At 50.9% G+C, this 14,779-nt stretch overlaps 1 protein-coding gene across 6 annotated transcripts in view; it reads left to right on the top strand.

The window, feature by feature from the left end:
- MARF1 (meiosis regulator and mRNA stability factor 1) overlaps nucleotides 1–14,779 on the top strand; it is an 891,622-nt gene that overhangs the window by 760,174 nt on the left and 116,669 nt on the right. The window lies entirely within an intron of this gene.

Genomic DNA, 14,779 nt, shown 5'->3' with positions numbered 1-14,779 from the left:
TCAATTAGGTTACATCTCGCTGCCATTGCAGCTTACTCATAAAATAGACCGCACCTATCACTTATCAGGCTGCCCGCCATTAAGGCATTTATGGAAGGCCTCAAAAGAATAATTCCTCCCAGGGTACCTCCTTCCCCCGTGTGGACGCTAAACATCGTCCTCACAAGAATAATGGGTCCTCCATTCGAACCTCTGCATAAATGCGAACTACAATTCCTCACATGGAAAGTCGCTGTCCTTGTGGCCATTACATCTCTTAGAGTTAGTGAGCTACAGGCACTAACCATTCAGCAACCGTTTTTTACAACTCCATCATAACGAAGTGGTTCTCAGAACAAACCCCAAATTTCTTCCTAAAGTTAACTCTCCCTTCCATCTGAACCAGTCTGTTGAGTTGCCAGTGTTCTTCTCGCAACCACCAACAATAGCAGAAAGGGCTCTTCATACAGTAGATGTAAAGAGAGCACTCCTTTACTATATAGACAGCACAAAACCTTTTCGCAAAACAACTTTTTGTATCCTTCTCACCGCCACATAAAGGCAATCCCATATCAAAATCTGGCATTGCAAGGTGGATTGTAAAATGTATACAAATTTGCTACCACAAGGCAAAACGAACACTACCTATTCCCCTTAAAGCCCACTGTACCTGAAAGATAGGGGCTTCAATGGCATTTTTAGGGAACATTCCCCTAGATGACATCTGCAAAGCAACTACATGGTCTACACTGCACACATTCACAAAACACTATTGTGTAGATGTGCTGGCAAAACAACAAGCTAGTGTGGGCCAAGCTGTACTTAAAACACTTTTTTAAACTACTGTAACATACACTGGTGGTCGTCGCTAAGGAGGAGTACTGCTATGCAATCTATGCATAAGCGTGTGATCTACAGCTCATATGCCTCGAACGGAAAATGCTACTTACCAGTATGCATCTGTTCTTGGCATGTAGAGCTGTAGATCCACACACGCCCACCCACCTCCCCGGCTACCTTTATCTGTTGCAGTATTATCTTCTTTAGATACAACATACATGGGCATCTTTTCTGTTTCTTACAAAACTCCATCATTTCCCTTCTTGGCGAAAAAACAATCTGACGATGGAGTCGATGCCCATGCGCACTATTGTCCAAAGGAGGAGCCACCTATCCCGTGACTTACAAAGACTTTCCAGGACAACAGCAAAGTGCAAAATCCGGGCCCAACACCAGATGGCGATCTATGCATACGTGTGTGGGTCTACAGCTCTACATGCCAAGGACAGATGCATACTGGTAAGTAGCATTTTCCTTACGCATTTTCTCTGTTCCCACTGTTCCTAGTAGCGATCAACAAATGCAGACAGTAGCAGATTACTTTAATACTCCTCGCTCCACAGTGGGCGAGACAGAGCTATTTCTCAGACCTGATAGAAATGGGACACAGCAATGTGCAGAGACTGCTAGCAATGCATGTTCTGTTCTCCGTGCAAGGTAAGAAGATTCTCCACCCAGAACCGAGCACATTGACTCTAGCAGCACGGCTATCAAAGACAGAGTTTGGACACCTAAGACTTCCAGTAAAAAAAAGTGGCAGTCCTCCGAGAAGCAAGACTACCAACAACTAGAAAATGCTACACAGCTAAGTGGGAGAGATACACAAGGTGATGCCGGAGATCAGGCCTCTTTCAGGACAGGTCAAGAGACACTGCAGTTAGTATCCCTCACAGTCCTGCTAGACAGTAACCTAATCTATGCGTCTTTAAATATGCATCTGGCTGCAATAGTGGCCTACACGATGCATAGGTAGAAGCTGCTTCTCTGCACCAGTGATCAAATGATTTCTGGCAGGGGCCAAAAGAATAGTCCCACCAAAAAGTGCACCAACACCTAAATGGAACCTAAATGTAGTGCTGACCCAACTGACAAAAGAACCCTTTGAGCAACTCCACAAGGCCACCTTAAAATTCGTCACAATGAAAACAGACTGTTCGATGCATGTGAGCTGTAGGACACATGCTTTGCATACTCCTGCCTCCTAGTGTTGGGTCCAGATGATTTCAAGTTGTTTTTTTCCGAAGAAGTCCCTCCAGTCATGAGGTAGGTGACTCCTTTCGATGATAGTGTTCATGGGTATCGACTCCATTGTTTGTTTTTTTCCGCCATCTGGTTCGGACTGGTATTGTTCTCCGCTTCGGAATAGATTCTTAGATTCCCCCTCTGTGCGTACTTCTCTCTACCTCGATAGTATTGTTCTCGAACGCAGTTCGAACAAAAACTCAAGACTGCGACATTTCGATCGAAAGATCTGCGGGTGGCCTTCGGCCCATCCACGTCCGTTCGGCTCCTCAACGATGGAACAGACCCCGTTTAAATTCTGTCCTCTGTGCCACTTTGGATCCGAAACCTTCCACACTGAAATGCAAGGAGCCCTCTGAGTCGAAACCTTCAGCACGAAAGGACTTTCCAGCTCTGCTTCGATGCCGAAAATCAAATATTTGCCTGCAACACAACCGGATCCAAATAAAATCACTGTACCTATTAAAGTGGATCTGAAACCGAAAAAACTGTATATTCATCCCAATACAGTACACATTCATGCTAAATCACCATCTAAGCACAAGCTTTATGATGATGATGAGCCATAAACAATTCCTTTGAAGAGGAAAAGTCTAGGCACTAGTCCTTTCCACACATTTCCGTCTCCTCCTCCTCCACCACAGCTTGGTCCATTAAATAGTACACGTAGTCAGTCTCCTCCACCTCAACTTGACACAGGTGACACTGACGATGATGATGGACAACTACCAGATCCTTGGGCAGATTACACCACTGATCCTCCACAAGATACAGACCCAGATCTTTATCCTATCATGCCATCTGCACCTGATGACAACCTGTCATACCAAGTGCTTATTGCCAGGGCAGCAGAATACCATGGGGCGGAGACACATAAAGAGTCCTTAGAGGAAGATTTTTCTCTTCAACACCCTAGGAACACATAAATCTAATCAAACACTCCTTATGCTCAAGGGTATGTTAAGGCACACAGATAATACTTTTAAAGACTCTATCTGAAAGAGACTATTTGTTATGGATTCCTTACCTTACAATTACCCTCAGGTGTCACACTGGATCCGGAGACTTTTTCTTCAGCGGTAACCAGGGCCGGCTTTAGGGCGGTGAGGCCGGTGCCACTACACCGGGCGCAAGCTCGGGGAGGCGCCATTTGTGCTCATAAATCTGCGATCGCATCGCCCAAAGGCTTGCAGTGCGCACCGTTAACACACTTTCATTTCCACAACGTGGGTCCTCGTGGAAATAAAAGTAAGACACCTGTGTTCATAACATTGCAGATTACATAGATTTACTGCCAGCCCCCACCCTTACTGCTTTCTAGTCTTAGAACAACTGCCTGGAGCCGTCCAGGAGACAAAAAATGTGTGATCCTTTTCATGTATTTGCAGTGGCCCACAAAGTGAGCTTCGTTCTTGGTAGTGCATTAAAGGTCAGTTTGGTCACATTAATTGTTCCATCAAAGTGTTTTACGTGACGTTCACCTGTTTCATTTTTAAAATTTGCAATTGGTAGGCAGCTCGAAAAAAAAGCCTTATAGTAAGTAACATTTTACTTGGTACAGTGTTTAAAATGTATACGCGAAGCAGCAACATTCATCTTGGTGTAGTGTTAAAGATTTGCTGCATGCTGTTAAAGGTTAGACCTGTAAATTAAAGTCACACACAACACGAAGATTGCAATTGCATAATTTAACTAAAAACGTTAACATTTCTGTCTCGATGAATGGTATGGTGACATTAAGTTTTGCCTCCCTTACTTTCAAAAACATTTCAATAAATATGAACTCCCAAACACCAATAAAAGTTTGGTGCCTAAAGTTTATTTTTGCTACTATGCCTTCTGCAAAGAACCATACAATGCAGATTACTGAACTGTATTTGAGGTGGATAGCTCAGTGGGTTACTGCTTTTGTCACAGAGATCCTTTTGTTACTTTCAGTTCATCGTTTACAATCCCAATAAAGTACAGAGACAAATGAACTGTCATTGAAGAACTGCATGGTATAGGTTAGAACATTTGTTGTTTACTACAGTCTTTTATTATCCTAATGTTACTAAAAAAGGTTTTTTTGGTTGAAATATATTCTTATTAGTGAAGCCAACCCCAACCACTGTTAGGTTTTAAATCTCTCGAAAAAATTACCTTAAAATATGCTGCTTACTGGTGGATCACATGTGATTCCTAAATCTTGTAATCCTCATTGTGTTATGTAATATTTCCTATAGCCTGAATGATTATTGTCTCTATATAATGTGTGTGATGTAAAGTGCTCTGACATACTATACTGGTATGAGTAGTGCTATAAAACAAAATGTATGTATGAGAGGGGCAATGTTGTAGGGTGGTAGTGCGAGAATACATGAAGCAGAAGGTCATGAGTGGGGGGGGGGGGGCGCCAAAAAAGACTGTGGCACCGGGCACCACCAGCGCTAAAGCCGACCCTGGCGGTAACCCTACGTGTCACAGGTGGCGTCCGTCGACTCCACGTTCGTGGTTGGCATCGTGATTGCCGGAATGACGTCGCAGTATCTACTTAGACACTGCCCCTGCACGCTGACGTCAGTTCTTTACACATTTCATGCCAGAAGCGCATATCATGCAAGACACTGACCACTAGTGCACAAAACTAGGTCCCTGAAAAGGAATCCCTTATTCTAGAAGTCAGTTCACAGAACGGGGAGGATGAGTGGGACGGTAAGGAATTCATAACTAATATGTCTCTTACCAATACATCGTTACCGAAGGTAAGTAACTTGTTCATCTGAAAGAGACTACTTGTTATGGATTCCTTACCTTAGAGTTGATACCCCAGCAAGTCGTGGAGAACTGCCAAATAGCGATCTCTCCTGACTTGGCTGTCCAGGCAGTAATATTTAGTGAACGTGTGCAATGAGGCCCACATAGCTTCCTGGCAGATGTCATGAAGGGGGACTCCACATCCGAAAGCAGTAGTGGCTGCCGTCGCTCTGGTGGAGTGGGCGCGCAACCCTACTGAAGGTTCCTTTTGCGCCAAAGAATAACACATTCTAATGCAAAGAACAACCCATCGAGAGATGGTTCGTTTTTGAACGGCCTGACCTTTCTTGGCACCCACATAGCCAACAAAGAGCTGATCATCCCCCGGAATTGTTTTGTGCCTTCCAGATAAAATGAAAGCGCACGCATTGGATCCAGACGGTGGAGCCTCTCCTCCTCTTTAGAATGATGCGGGCGAAAAGAAGGTGGGCTAAGTGATGGGCTGTCCTATGTGGAAAGAGGTAACCACTTTGGGAAGAAAAGGTCTAGTGTGAAGGACAACCTTGTCCGGATAAACAGCCAAGAAAGGTGGTTTAGAAAAAAGCCTGAAGCTCACTCACCCTGGGAGCAGAGGTGATGGCCACCAAAAAGGCAGTTTTGAGTTAATAGTCTGAGAGGACAATTATGTAGCGGCTCGAAAGGAGCGCACATAAGGTAGGTCAGAACAAGGTTCAAGTCCCACTGGGGCATTACGAAAGGAATAGGAGGGAACAGGTGAGTAATGCCCTTAAGGAACCGATTTACAATAGGGGACTTGAAAAGAGAAGGCTGATCAGGAAGGCGAAGAAAGGCCGAAATGGCAGAAAGATAGCCTTTAAGAGTGCCCAGAGCAGAGCCCTGCTGATCTAAATAAAGAATGAAGAGATGAACCTCTGAAACGGGGGCAGAAAGGGGATCCCACGGCTTTTCTGTGCACCATGCAACAAATTTGTTCTATCTACAGGTGTATACAGTTTTGGTGGCGGGACGCCTGGCTGCCAAGATAACGTTAAAGACTTCGGGAGGAAGGTCGAAAGCTGTCAACTGTCGCCACTCAATCTCCACGCAAGGAGGTGGAGACTGGACAGGTTAGGGTGCAGGACCGTCCCCTGCTGATGCGACAGAAGATACTCCCGAAGAGGCAGTCTGATTGATGGCCATGTTCAAGAGCTTGGGATTCCAGACTCTTCGTGCCCAATCCAGAGCCACAAGACTGACTTAGGCCTGGTCGTGCTTGATCTTTAGCACTCTGCGCAGAAGTGGTCTAGGCAGAAAGACGTATAGAACATCGCAACAACATCGCAACTTCACTCGGACGAAAAGCGTCACAGAGCGAGTGTTGCTTTGGAAATTCCAACATGCAGAACAGCTGACATTGCACGTTCTCTTCGGGGGCGAATAGATCTAACGAAGGCTCTCCCCACTGCTGAAAGAGACCTTCCACCACCTCCGAGTGAAGACTCTATTCGTGATCCATCATGCACCTGCGGCTGAGTTCGTCTGCACTGGCTTTCAGGTAACCCGCCCGTTGTTGAACCACCAGGGACATGCCCTGATGTTCCAGCAACTTCCAGAGACGAAGTGCATCCAGACGGAGGGTCCACGACCTCACCCCGCCCTGTTTGTTGCAATACCACATGGCAGAGGTGTTGTCCATGAACTCCTGCACTACTCTTCCTTTGGCAGAAGGAAAGAAGGCCTTCAGTGCAAGACTAATCGCCCTGAGCTCCAGAAGGTTGATGTGGAGCCCGGACTCTGCTGGAGACCGGAGGGCTTTGATCTCCGCCTCCCCCATGTGGCCGCCCCACCCCAGAAGTGATGCATCTATCACCACTATGAACTCTGGTTGAGGAAGAGAGAGGGATCTGCCGTTGACCCAATCCTGGTTCGGTAGCCACCACTGCAATTGGTGTGTAGTGCCCTCCGAAATCTGGATGCAATTGGAAAGATTCCCCTGATGCTGTGCCCACTGGAACTTCAGGTCCACCTGCACAGCCCGCATACGCCACCTGGCATAGTCAACCAGCAGGATGCAGGAAGCCATGAGGCCCAGCAGCCTCAGGGTCATTCTGACCCAAAACCGGAATGAAGGCTGAAAGATCGGACTCATAGCCCGAATTTCCTGTACTCGCTGTTGGGGAGGATAAGCCCTAAACTGACTGTGTCCTGAACCGCCCCTATGAAAAGGAGCTTCTGAGAGGTAATCGGGTGTGACTTTGGCACGTTGCTAGTGACCCCAGAGAATGTAGGAGGTCCGCCGTAGTCTGGAGGTGGGAGACGACCGCCTGGGACGAACTCTCCTTCAACAGCCAGTCGTCGAGATGGGGGAAGACTTGAACCCCTGATCTGCGCAGATGAGCTGGTAACGCCGGTGGGCAGGCAGGACTGGGATGTGAAAATATGCGTCCTGCAAGTCCAACGCTACCATCCAGGGTCGAGGGCAGACAGAACCTGAGCCAATGTCAACATTTTGAACTTCTCCTTCCGGAGGAAGCGGTTGACATCCCTGAGATCCAAAATAAGACGTAGGCCTTTGTCCTTCTTCGGTACCAGGAAGTAGTGGTAGTAGCAAACGCAACCTACTTCTGGCAAAGGGACACGCTCAATGGCTCCCTTGGCCAAGAGAGCCCCAACTTCCTGACGGAGAAGGGCCAAGTGGTCCGCCGACATGCGATGGAAAGCAGGTGGAATGGAGGGAAGGGTATCCTTGAAGGGAAGGGTGTAGCCCCTTTGAACTATCTGCAAAAACCACCTGTCCGACTTGATGTTGAGCCAGTGGGGGAGGTGATGGTGAATCCTGCCCCCCACTGGCAACTGGTGGCCCTGAAAGGTCGGACTAGGAAGGTTTGGAGGCTGCTGCAGAGGAGGCACTGGTGAACAGGCCCGCCGGCTGGCCCTCAGACCCACGGCGGTGGGTCCCACGTCCCTGGCAGAGTCTAGACAGCATGCGCGTGCCTGGGCAGAACGTGGAGGGGCACCCCTTCCATAGCCACAAAAGGGGTGAAAAGCAGACTGCGCTCGGTGTGAGGTGGTAGCGAGGCCCACGGATCTGGCCGTAGCCCCGGAATCCTTAAAGCGCTCAAGCGCCTTGTCCGCTTTTTTGCCAAACAAGCGACGGCCATCAAAGGCATGTCCAAAAAGTTGATTGGACATCACCCGAAAAGCCAGTGGACTTCAGCCAGGCGTAGTGTCTCAGGGCTACCAATGTTGAAATCGTCCTGCCTAGCGTGTCAGCTGTGTCCAGTCCACATTGTATGGCGAACTTCGCTGCATCTCTACCCTCAACAACTGCATGGGAGAGCCCGGGCCTCCTCCGGGCACTGTGGCAGCACCTGCGCGACCGTGTCCCACACAGAGTGGGTGTAATGGCCCAAGAGACATGCGGCGTTCACCGACTGCCGTCCTAAGCTGGCGGAAGAAAACATCTTCTTCCCAAGGTGATCCAGTTTCTTGGATTCACTATCAGGTGGAGCAGTAGGGAATGCACCCTTGAAAGCTGAGGCTTGGACCACCAAGCTTTTAAGGGTAGGGTGTTGGGAGAGAAAAATGGGGTCGCCCGGGGACGGGTGGTGGCGTCGGGCAATCATTCTATCCACAGGAGCCCCTGTGCCCAGAAGGATGTCTGTGAGGGCCTCATTGAACGGCAACAGGGGCTCCGAAGAGGCCGCTGCAAGTTGATGCACCTGGGTCAGGAGGTTAGTCCTGACAGCCACCAAAGGAAGCTCAAGGTTCAAGGCCTCACCCGCCCTACGCAACACCACAGCGTAAGAGGCTCCCTCCTCCATAGCCATGGTAGGTGGATAAAGCATGTCAAGAGCTGTAGAAGTGTCCAGACCACTGGCCTCACCCAACTCCTCTTCCCAGTCCGATTCTTCTAGCTGGTCTGCTCGTGTCCACAGACCCCTCCCAGTCCTCACCCTCCTCTGGTTGCCACTCAAGAAGATAGGGAACACCAGGGTAGAACAGAGGTACAAAGGTACCGTTCGGCGCCAGTCCGGCTCAGTGTCATCGTCGAGGGGGAGGCTGGGGTCGACGTTGGATGGGGACAAAACCGGCGTCTGAGGGGGCAGAGGTGTCACCAATGGATTCGGCGCCGGAGGTGGTGTCGATGCCGGGGGCTTTGGCCCCGGCGCCGCATGCCCCCAGGGATCCGGGTCGGCGCCGGTTGACCTTGTGACACCTCCTCCAGTGCCGAATCTATTGCCGACACCTCCGCTGCCAGTTGCATCCCCAGCTGACATCGACCCGGCCTCCCCCTCGATATGGACACTGAGCCGGACTGTCGTTGCCAGATGTCGGGACCAGCGCCTACCGGTACTTTTGTACCCCTGTTCTCCCCTGGTGTTCCCTATCGCCCTGAGTGGCTACCAGCAAAGGGTGAGGAGGAATGGGATGGGTCTGTGGATCGTCTGGCAGACCAGTTGGAAGAACCGGACTGGCGAGAGGAGTTGGGTGAGGCCAGTGGTCTGGACACTTCCCCAGACCTTAGCATGCTTTCTCCCCCTACCATGGCAACGGAGGAGGGTGCGTCATATGCAGTGGTGTTGCATAGGGCGGTTGAGGCCTTAAACCTCGAGCTTCCTACTGGGGCAGTTAGGACTAACCACCTGACAGAGGTGCTTCAACCGGCGACAGCCTCTTCAGGGCCCCTGTTGCCGCTCAATGAGACCCTTACGAACATCCTTTTGGGCACGTGATCCAAGCCCAACACAGGGGCTCCTGTGGACAGGATTATTGGCTGACACCACCGCCTGCCCCGGACAACCCCTTTTTCCTTCCCCAAAACCCCACCCCTGAGAGCTTGGTGGTCCAAGCCTAGATTTCCAAGGGCGCATTCCCTACCGCCCCACCTGATAGAAAATCCAAGAAGCTGGACCACCTTTAGAAGATGTTTTCTTCCTCCAGCTTAGGACTGCTGTTGGTGAACACCGCATGTCTCTTGGCCCGTTAATCCCACTCTGTGTGAGATTCGGTCATGCAAGTGATGCCACAATGCCCAGAGGAGGCCCGGGCTGTACTCTCCTGTGCAGTGGCTGAAGGGAGAGAGGTTGCAAAGTTCACCATCCGATGTGGGCTGGACACTGCCGACTCGCTGGGCAGGACGATTTCCACGTCAATATCCCTTAGAAGCTACGCCTGTCTGAGGTCCACTGGCTTTTTGGGTGATGTCCAAGCTACACTGTTGGACATGCCCTTTGATGGCCGTCGCCTGTTATGCGACAAAGCAGACAACGCCCTTGAAAGGTTAAAGGACTCTAGGGCTACGGCCAGGTCATTGTGCCTCCACCTCTCAACCCGCGCAATCTGTATTTCGCCCCTTTTGTGGCTACGGAAGGGGTACCCCGCCATGTTCCACCCAGAGCCACTGGCCTGCGCAAGCTGTCCAGCCTCCGCGTGGCCAGGGACGTGGGACCCACAGTCGGTCTGGGAGTCAGCGGGTGGGCCAGTCCACCAACGACCCCTCTGCAGCAGCCTCCTAGTCCGACCTTTCAGGGACACCAATCGCCCCCCCCCCCCCCCCCCCCCCCCCCCACTGTCGCAACGTCATGTCGGACAGGTGGGTTTTGCAGCTAGCCCGAAGGGGTTACTCTCTCACCTTCGCGACTACCCCTCCATCCATGCCACCTCAATTCCATCACATGTCGGAGGATCACCTGGCCTTTCACCAACAGGAAGTTACAGCTCTCTTGGCCAAGGGAGCCATCAAACAAGTTCCTGTACCAGAAGTAGGTTGTGGTTGTTGTTCACACTACTTTCTGGTGCCCATGAAGGACAAAGGCCTGTGTCCTATCTTGGATCTCAGGAACGTCAACCGCTTCCTCCGGAAGGAGAATTTCAAAATTCTAACATTGACTCAGGGCCTGTTTGCCTCCGACCCTTGAGACTGGATGGTGGCGTTGGACTTGCAGGACGCTTATTTTCACATCCCTGTCCTGGCAGTCTACAGGCTTCACGCAAGGCCACAAGCACTTTCAGTTTACCGTGCTCCCATTTGGCCTTAACAGTGCCCCTCGGGTGTTCACGAAAGTGATGGCGGTGGTCGCAGCTAATCTACGCAGATGAGGGGTTCCAGTCTTCCCCCTATCTCGACGACTGGCTGTTAGGCGGGCTCGCCCCAGACTGTCGCTCCCACTTGCAGGCTACGGCCAGCCTCTTGCATTCGCTGGGGTTCACCATCAACGTGCCGAAGTCACACCTAATTCCCTCTCAGAAGCTCCTTTTCATCGTAGGGGTTCTGGACGCAGCGCAGTTTCGGGCTTATCCTCCCAAGCAGCGAGTCCGGGATATTCGGATTCCAGTCTTTCCGCCTCCATCCCAGGTTTGGGTCAGAATGACCCTGCGGCCACTGGGCCTCATGGCCTCTTGTATCCAGCTGGTGGACTATGCCTGGTGGCATATGTGGGTGCTGCAATGGGACCTGAAGTTACAGTGGGCACAGCATCAGGGGAATCTGTGATTGCATCCAGATCTCGAGGGCACTGCACACCAATTGAAGTAGTGGCTAACGAACCAGGATTAGGTCTATGGCAGGTCTCTCTCCCTTCCCCAACCAGAGTTCACAGTGGTGACAGATACATCACTTTTGGGGTGGGACGGCCACATGGGAGAGGTGGAGATCAGAGTCCTCTGGTCTCCGGAGGAGTCCGGGCTCCATATCAACCTTCTGGAGCTTCGGGCGTTCCGTCTTGCACTGAAGGCATTCTTTCCTTCTGTCAAACGGAGAGTAGTGCAGGTGTTCACGGACATCACCACCACCATGTGGTACTGCAGCAAACAGGGAGGGGTGAGGTCGTGGACCCTATGCCAGGACGCACTTAGTCTCTGGAAGAGGCTGGAACTTCAGGGAATGTCCCCGGTGGTTCAACACCTGGCAGGTTCTCTGAACGCCAGCGCGGACAAACTCAGCTGCTGGTGCATGATGGATCACGAATGGCATCTTCACTCTGAGGTGGTGGTGCAAGGTCTCATTCAGCGGTGGGGAGAGCCTTGGTTAGATCTATTTGCCCCCTAAGAGAACACGCAACGTCAGCAGTTCTGCGCGTTGTGCAATTTCCAAGGCGGCACTCGCTCTGCGACGCTTTGTCATGAGTGGAGTTGGTCTTCTATATGCCTTTCTGCCTATACCACTTCTTCCCAGAGTGCTGAAGATCAAGCGCCACTGGGCCCAAGTCATTCTTGTGGCCCTAGACTAGGCAGGGAGAGTCTAGTATCACAAACTCTTGCTCATGTCCATCGTTCCTCCGATCTGACTGCCCCTTCGGGCGGATCTTCTGTCGCAGCAGCTGGGGACAGTCCTCCACCCGAACCTCTCCAGCCTTCCCCTCCTTGCGTGGGGATTGGGAGGCGATAGTTGACAGCTTTTGACCTTCCTCCCGAAGTCTGTAACGTTATCTTGGCTGCAAGGCGTCCCTCCACCAAGACGGTATATGCCTGTAGATGGAACAAGTTTGTGGTATGATGTGCAGCAAAGGCTGTGGATCCCCTTTCTGCCCCCCTTTCAGAGGTTCTCCTCTTTATTTTTTCTTTGGCCCAGCAGGGTTCTGCTCTGGGCACTCTAAAAGGCTATCTTTCAGCCATTTCGGCCTTTCTTTAGCTTCCTGACCAGCATTCTCTTTTCAAGTCCTCTATTGTAAATCGTTTCCTTAAGGGCATTACTCTCTTGAATCCTCAAATTCCTTCCATAATGACTCAGTGGGACATGACCCTGGTTCTGACATATCTTGTGTGCGCCCCCTTCGTACCGCTACATAACTGTCCTCTCAGACTTCTGACACTCAAAATTGCCTTTCTGGTCGCCATCACTTCAGCTCGCAGGGTGAGTGAGCTTCAGGCTCTTTCTTCAAAACCTCCTTTTCTGACTGTTCATCCGGACAAAGTTGTCAGGTGGTTACCTTTTTACACATAGGGGAGACCATCACTTTGCCCACCTTCTTCCCGCCCGCATCCTTCTAAAGAGGAAAAGAGGCTCCACCGTCTGGATCCAAAAGGTGCGCTTTCCTTCTATCTGGATCGCACAAAAAAATTCCAGGTGGATGACCAGCTTTCTGTTGGGTATGTGGGCGCCAAGAAAGGTCAGGCAACGCAAAAGCGAACCATCTCTCGATGGGTCGTTCTTTGCATTAAAATCTACTATTCCTTAGCGATAAAGGAACCGCCAGTGGGGTTGCGCACCCATTCCACCAGGACGACTGCAGCCACTACCGCTTTGGGACGTGCGGTGCCCCTTCATGACATCTGCCAGGCAGCTACGTGGGCTTCTTTGCACACGTTTACTAAACACTACAGCCTGGACAGCCAAGTCCGGAGAGACTGCTTCTTTGGCTGTTCTGTTCTCCAGGACTTCCTGGTGTAAATTGGTTCGCAGACCCACTTCCGGGGTAGGTATTGCTGGGTTATCTATTCTAAGGTGAGGAATCCATAGCTAATTGTTACTATCAGATGAAGAAGTTACTTACAAATATATCGTTACCAAAAGGTAAGAGACATAGATTAGTTATGGATTCCTCACCGCCCCCCCATCCTCCACGTTCTGCGAACTGACCTCTAAAAGAAACGCATGTAGTGATAGATTCCTTACCTTAGAATTACCCCCAGGTGTCAGACTGGATCCGGAAAGTTTTCGTCCGCAGTACCCCTGTGCGTTGGTAGGTGGTGTTGTGCAGCTCCGCGTCCGTCGTTGGCGTCGTGGTCACCGAGATGACGTCGTGGGCACTACTTAGACGCCGCCCATGCGCGCTGACGTCAGTTCTTTCTTTTTCCGTGCCAGCAAGCACAGATCTGGGAAGAGCAGGAACCCCCAGTCAGTTTCTGACAGTATTTTTGAGGCCTTTTGGTCTCTATTTTTCATAGTCTTCGACTCCTGGTGTATTTAGGATGCCCGGTTTTAAGTCCTGCGAGGACTGTCACCGTATGATGTCGGTGACGAACCCACACCGTGTGTCTTTTCTGCCTGGGGCGCGACCACGACCCCAAGTCATGCCCTGGCCATGGCACCGAAGTCTTTGCGGGAGCGATCTCGAAAGCTGCTGGAGGCCTGGGAGTCTGCTTTGTGCCATTCGAGGTCCCGGTCCCGTAGGAGGCTGAGGAACCGTGCGCGGAGTCATCACCATCGGTCTTCGGGATCCAAGTTTTTCGCACTCTGGGTCAGGTAAGGTGAAGCACAAGAAGTCGAAGAAACGTCATCGTTCTCTGACTTCTCCTTGCCGGTCGTGCGACACGGCTGAGGGTGCGGGTGGTACCTCCCCACGGCTCCAGCGGAGCCTGTGCAGTCCCTGCCAGCTTACCCGCCCTTCCTGGGTCCGTCGACGACTCCAGCCCAAATGAACAAGTTACTTACCTTCGGTAGTGATATATCTGTAAGAAATATTAGTAGTGATAGATTCCTTACCTTCGAATTTACCAAAAGCGTCCGACTGGATCCGGAAAGTTTTCGTCAGCAGTACCCCTGCGCGTCGGTAGGTGGCGTTGTGCGGCTCTGTGTCTGTCGCTGGCGTCGCGGTCGCTGAGATGACATCGCGGGCGCTACTTAGACGCCGCCCACGTGCGCAGACATCAGTTCTGTACACGACTTTCCATGCCAGGAACGCAGAGCCATGCAAGATACCGACCACTGGTGCATTGAAACTAGGGCCCTGAAAGGGATGACAACCCTAGAAATCAGTTTGCAGAACGGGGAGGATGGGTGAGGCGGTAAGGAATCTATCACTACTGTTACTTACAGATATATAGTTACCGAAAGTAAGTAACTTGTTCATCTGAAAGAAACACATAGTGATAGATTTCTTACCTCAGAATAGATACCCCAGCAATACCAACCCCGGTGGTGGGTCTGCAAACCAAGATCCTACCAGGAAGTCCCAGAGAACAGAACGGCCAAATAAGCTGTCTCTCCGGACTTGGCTGTCCAGGCAATAATGCTCAGTAAATGTGTGCAGAAAGGCCC

The sequence above is a fragment of the Triturus cristatus genome, chromosome 10, assembly GCF_964204655.1.
Source record: "Triturus cristatus chromosome 10, aTriCri1.1, whole genome shotgun sequence".
Lineage (NCBI taxonomy): Eukaryota > Metazoa > Chordata > Amphibia > Caudata > Salamandridae > Triturus > Triturus cristatus.
Note: the sequence above shows the minus strand (reverse complement) of the source record. Positions and strands in the feature narration are given on the sequence as shown.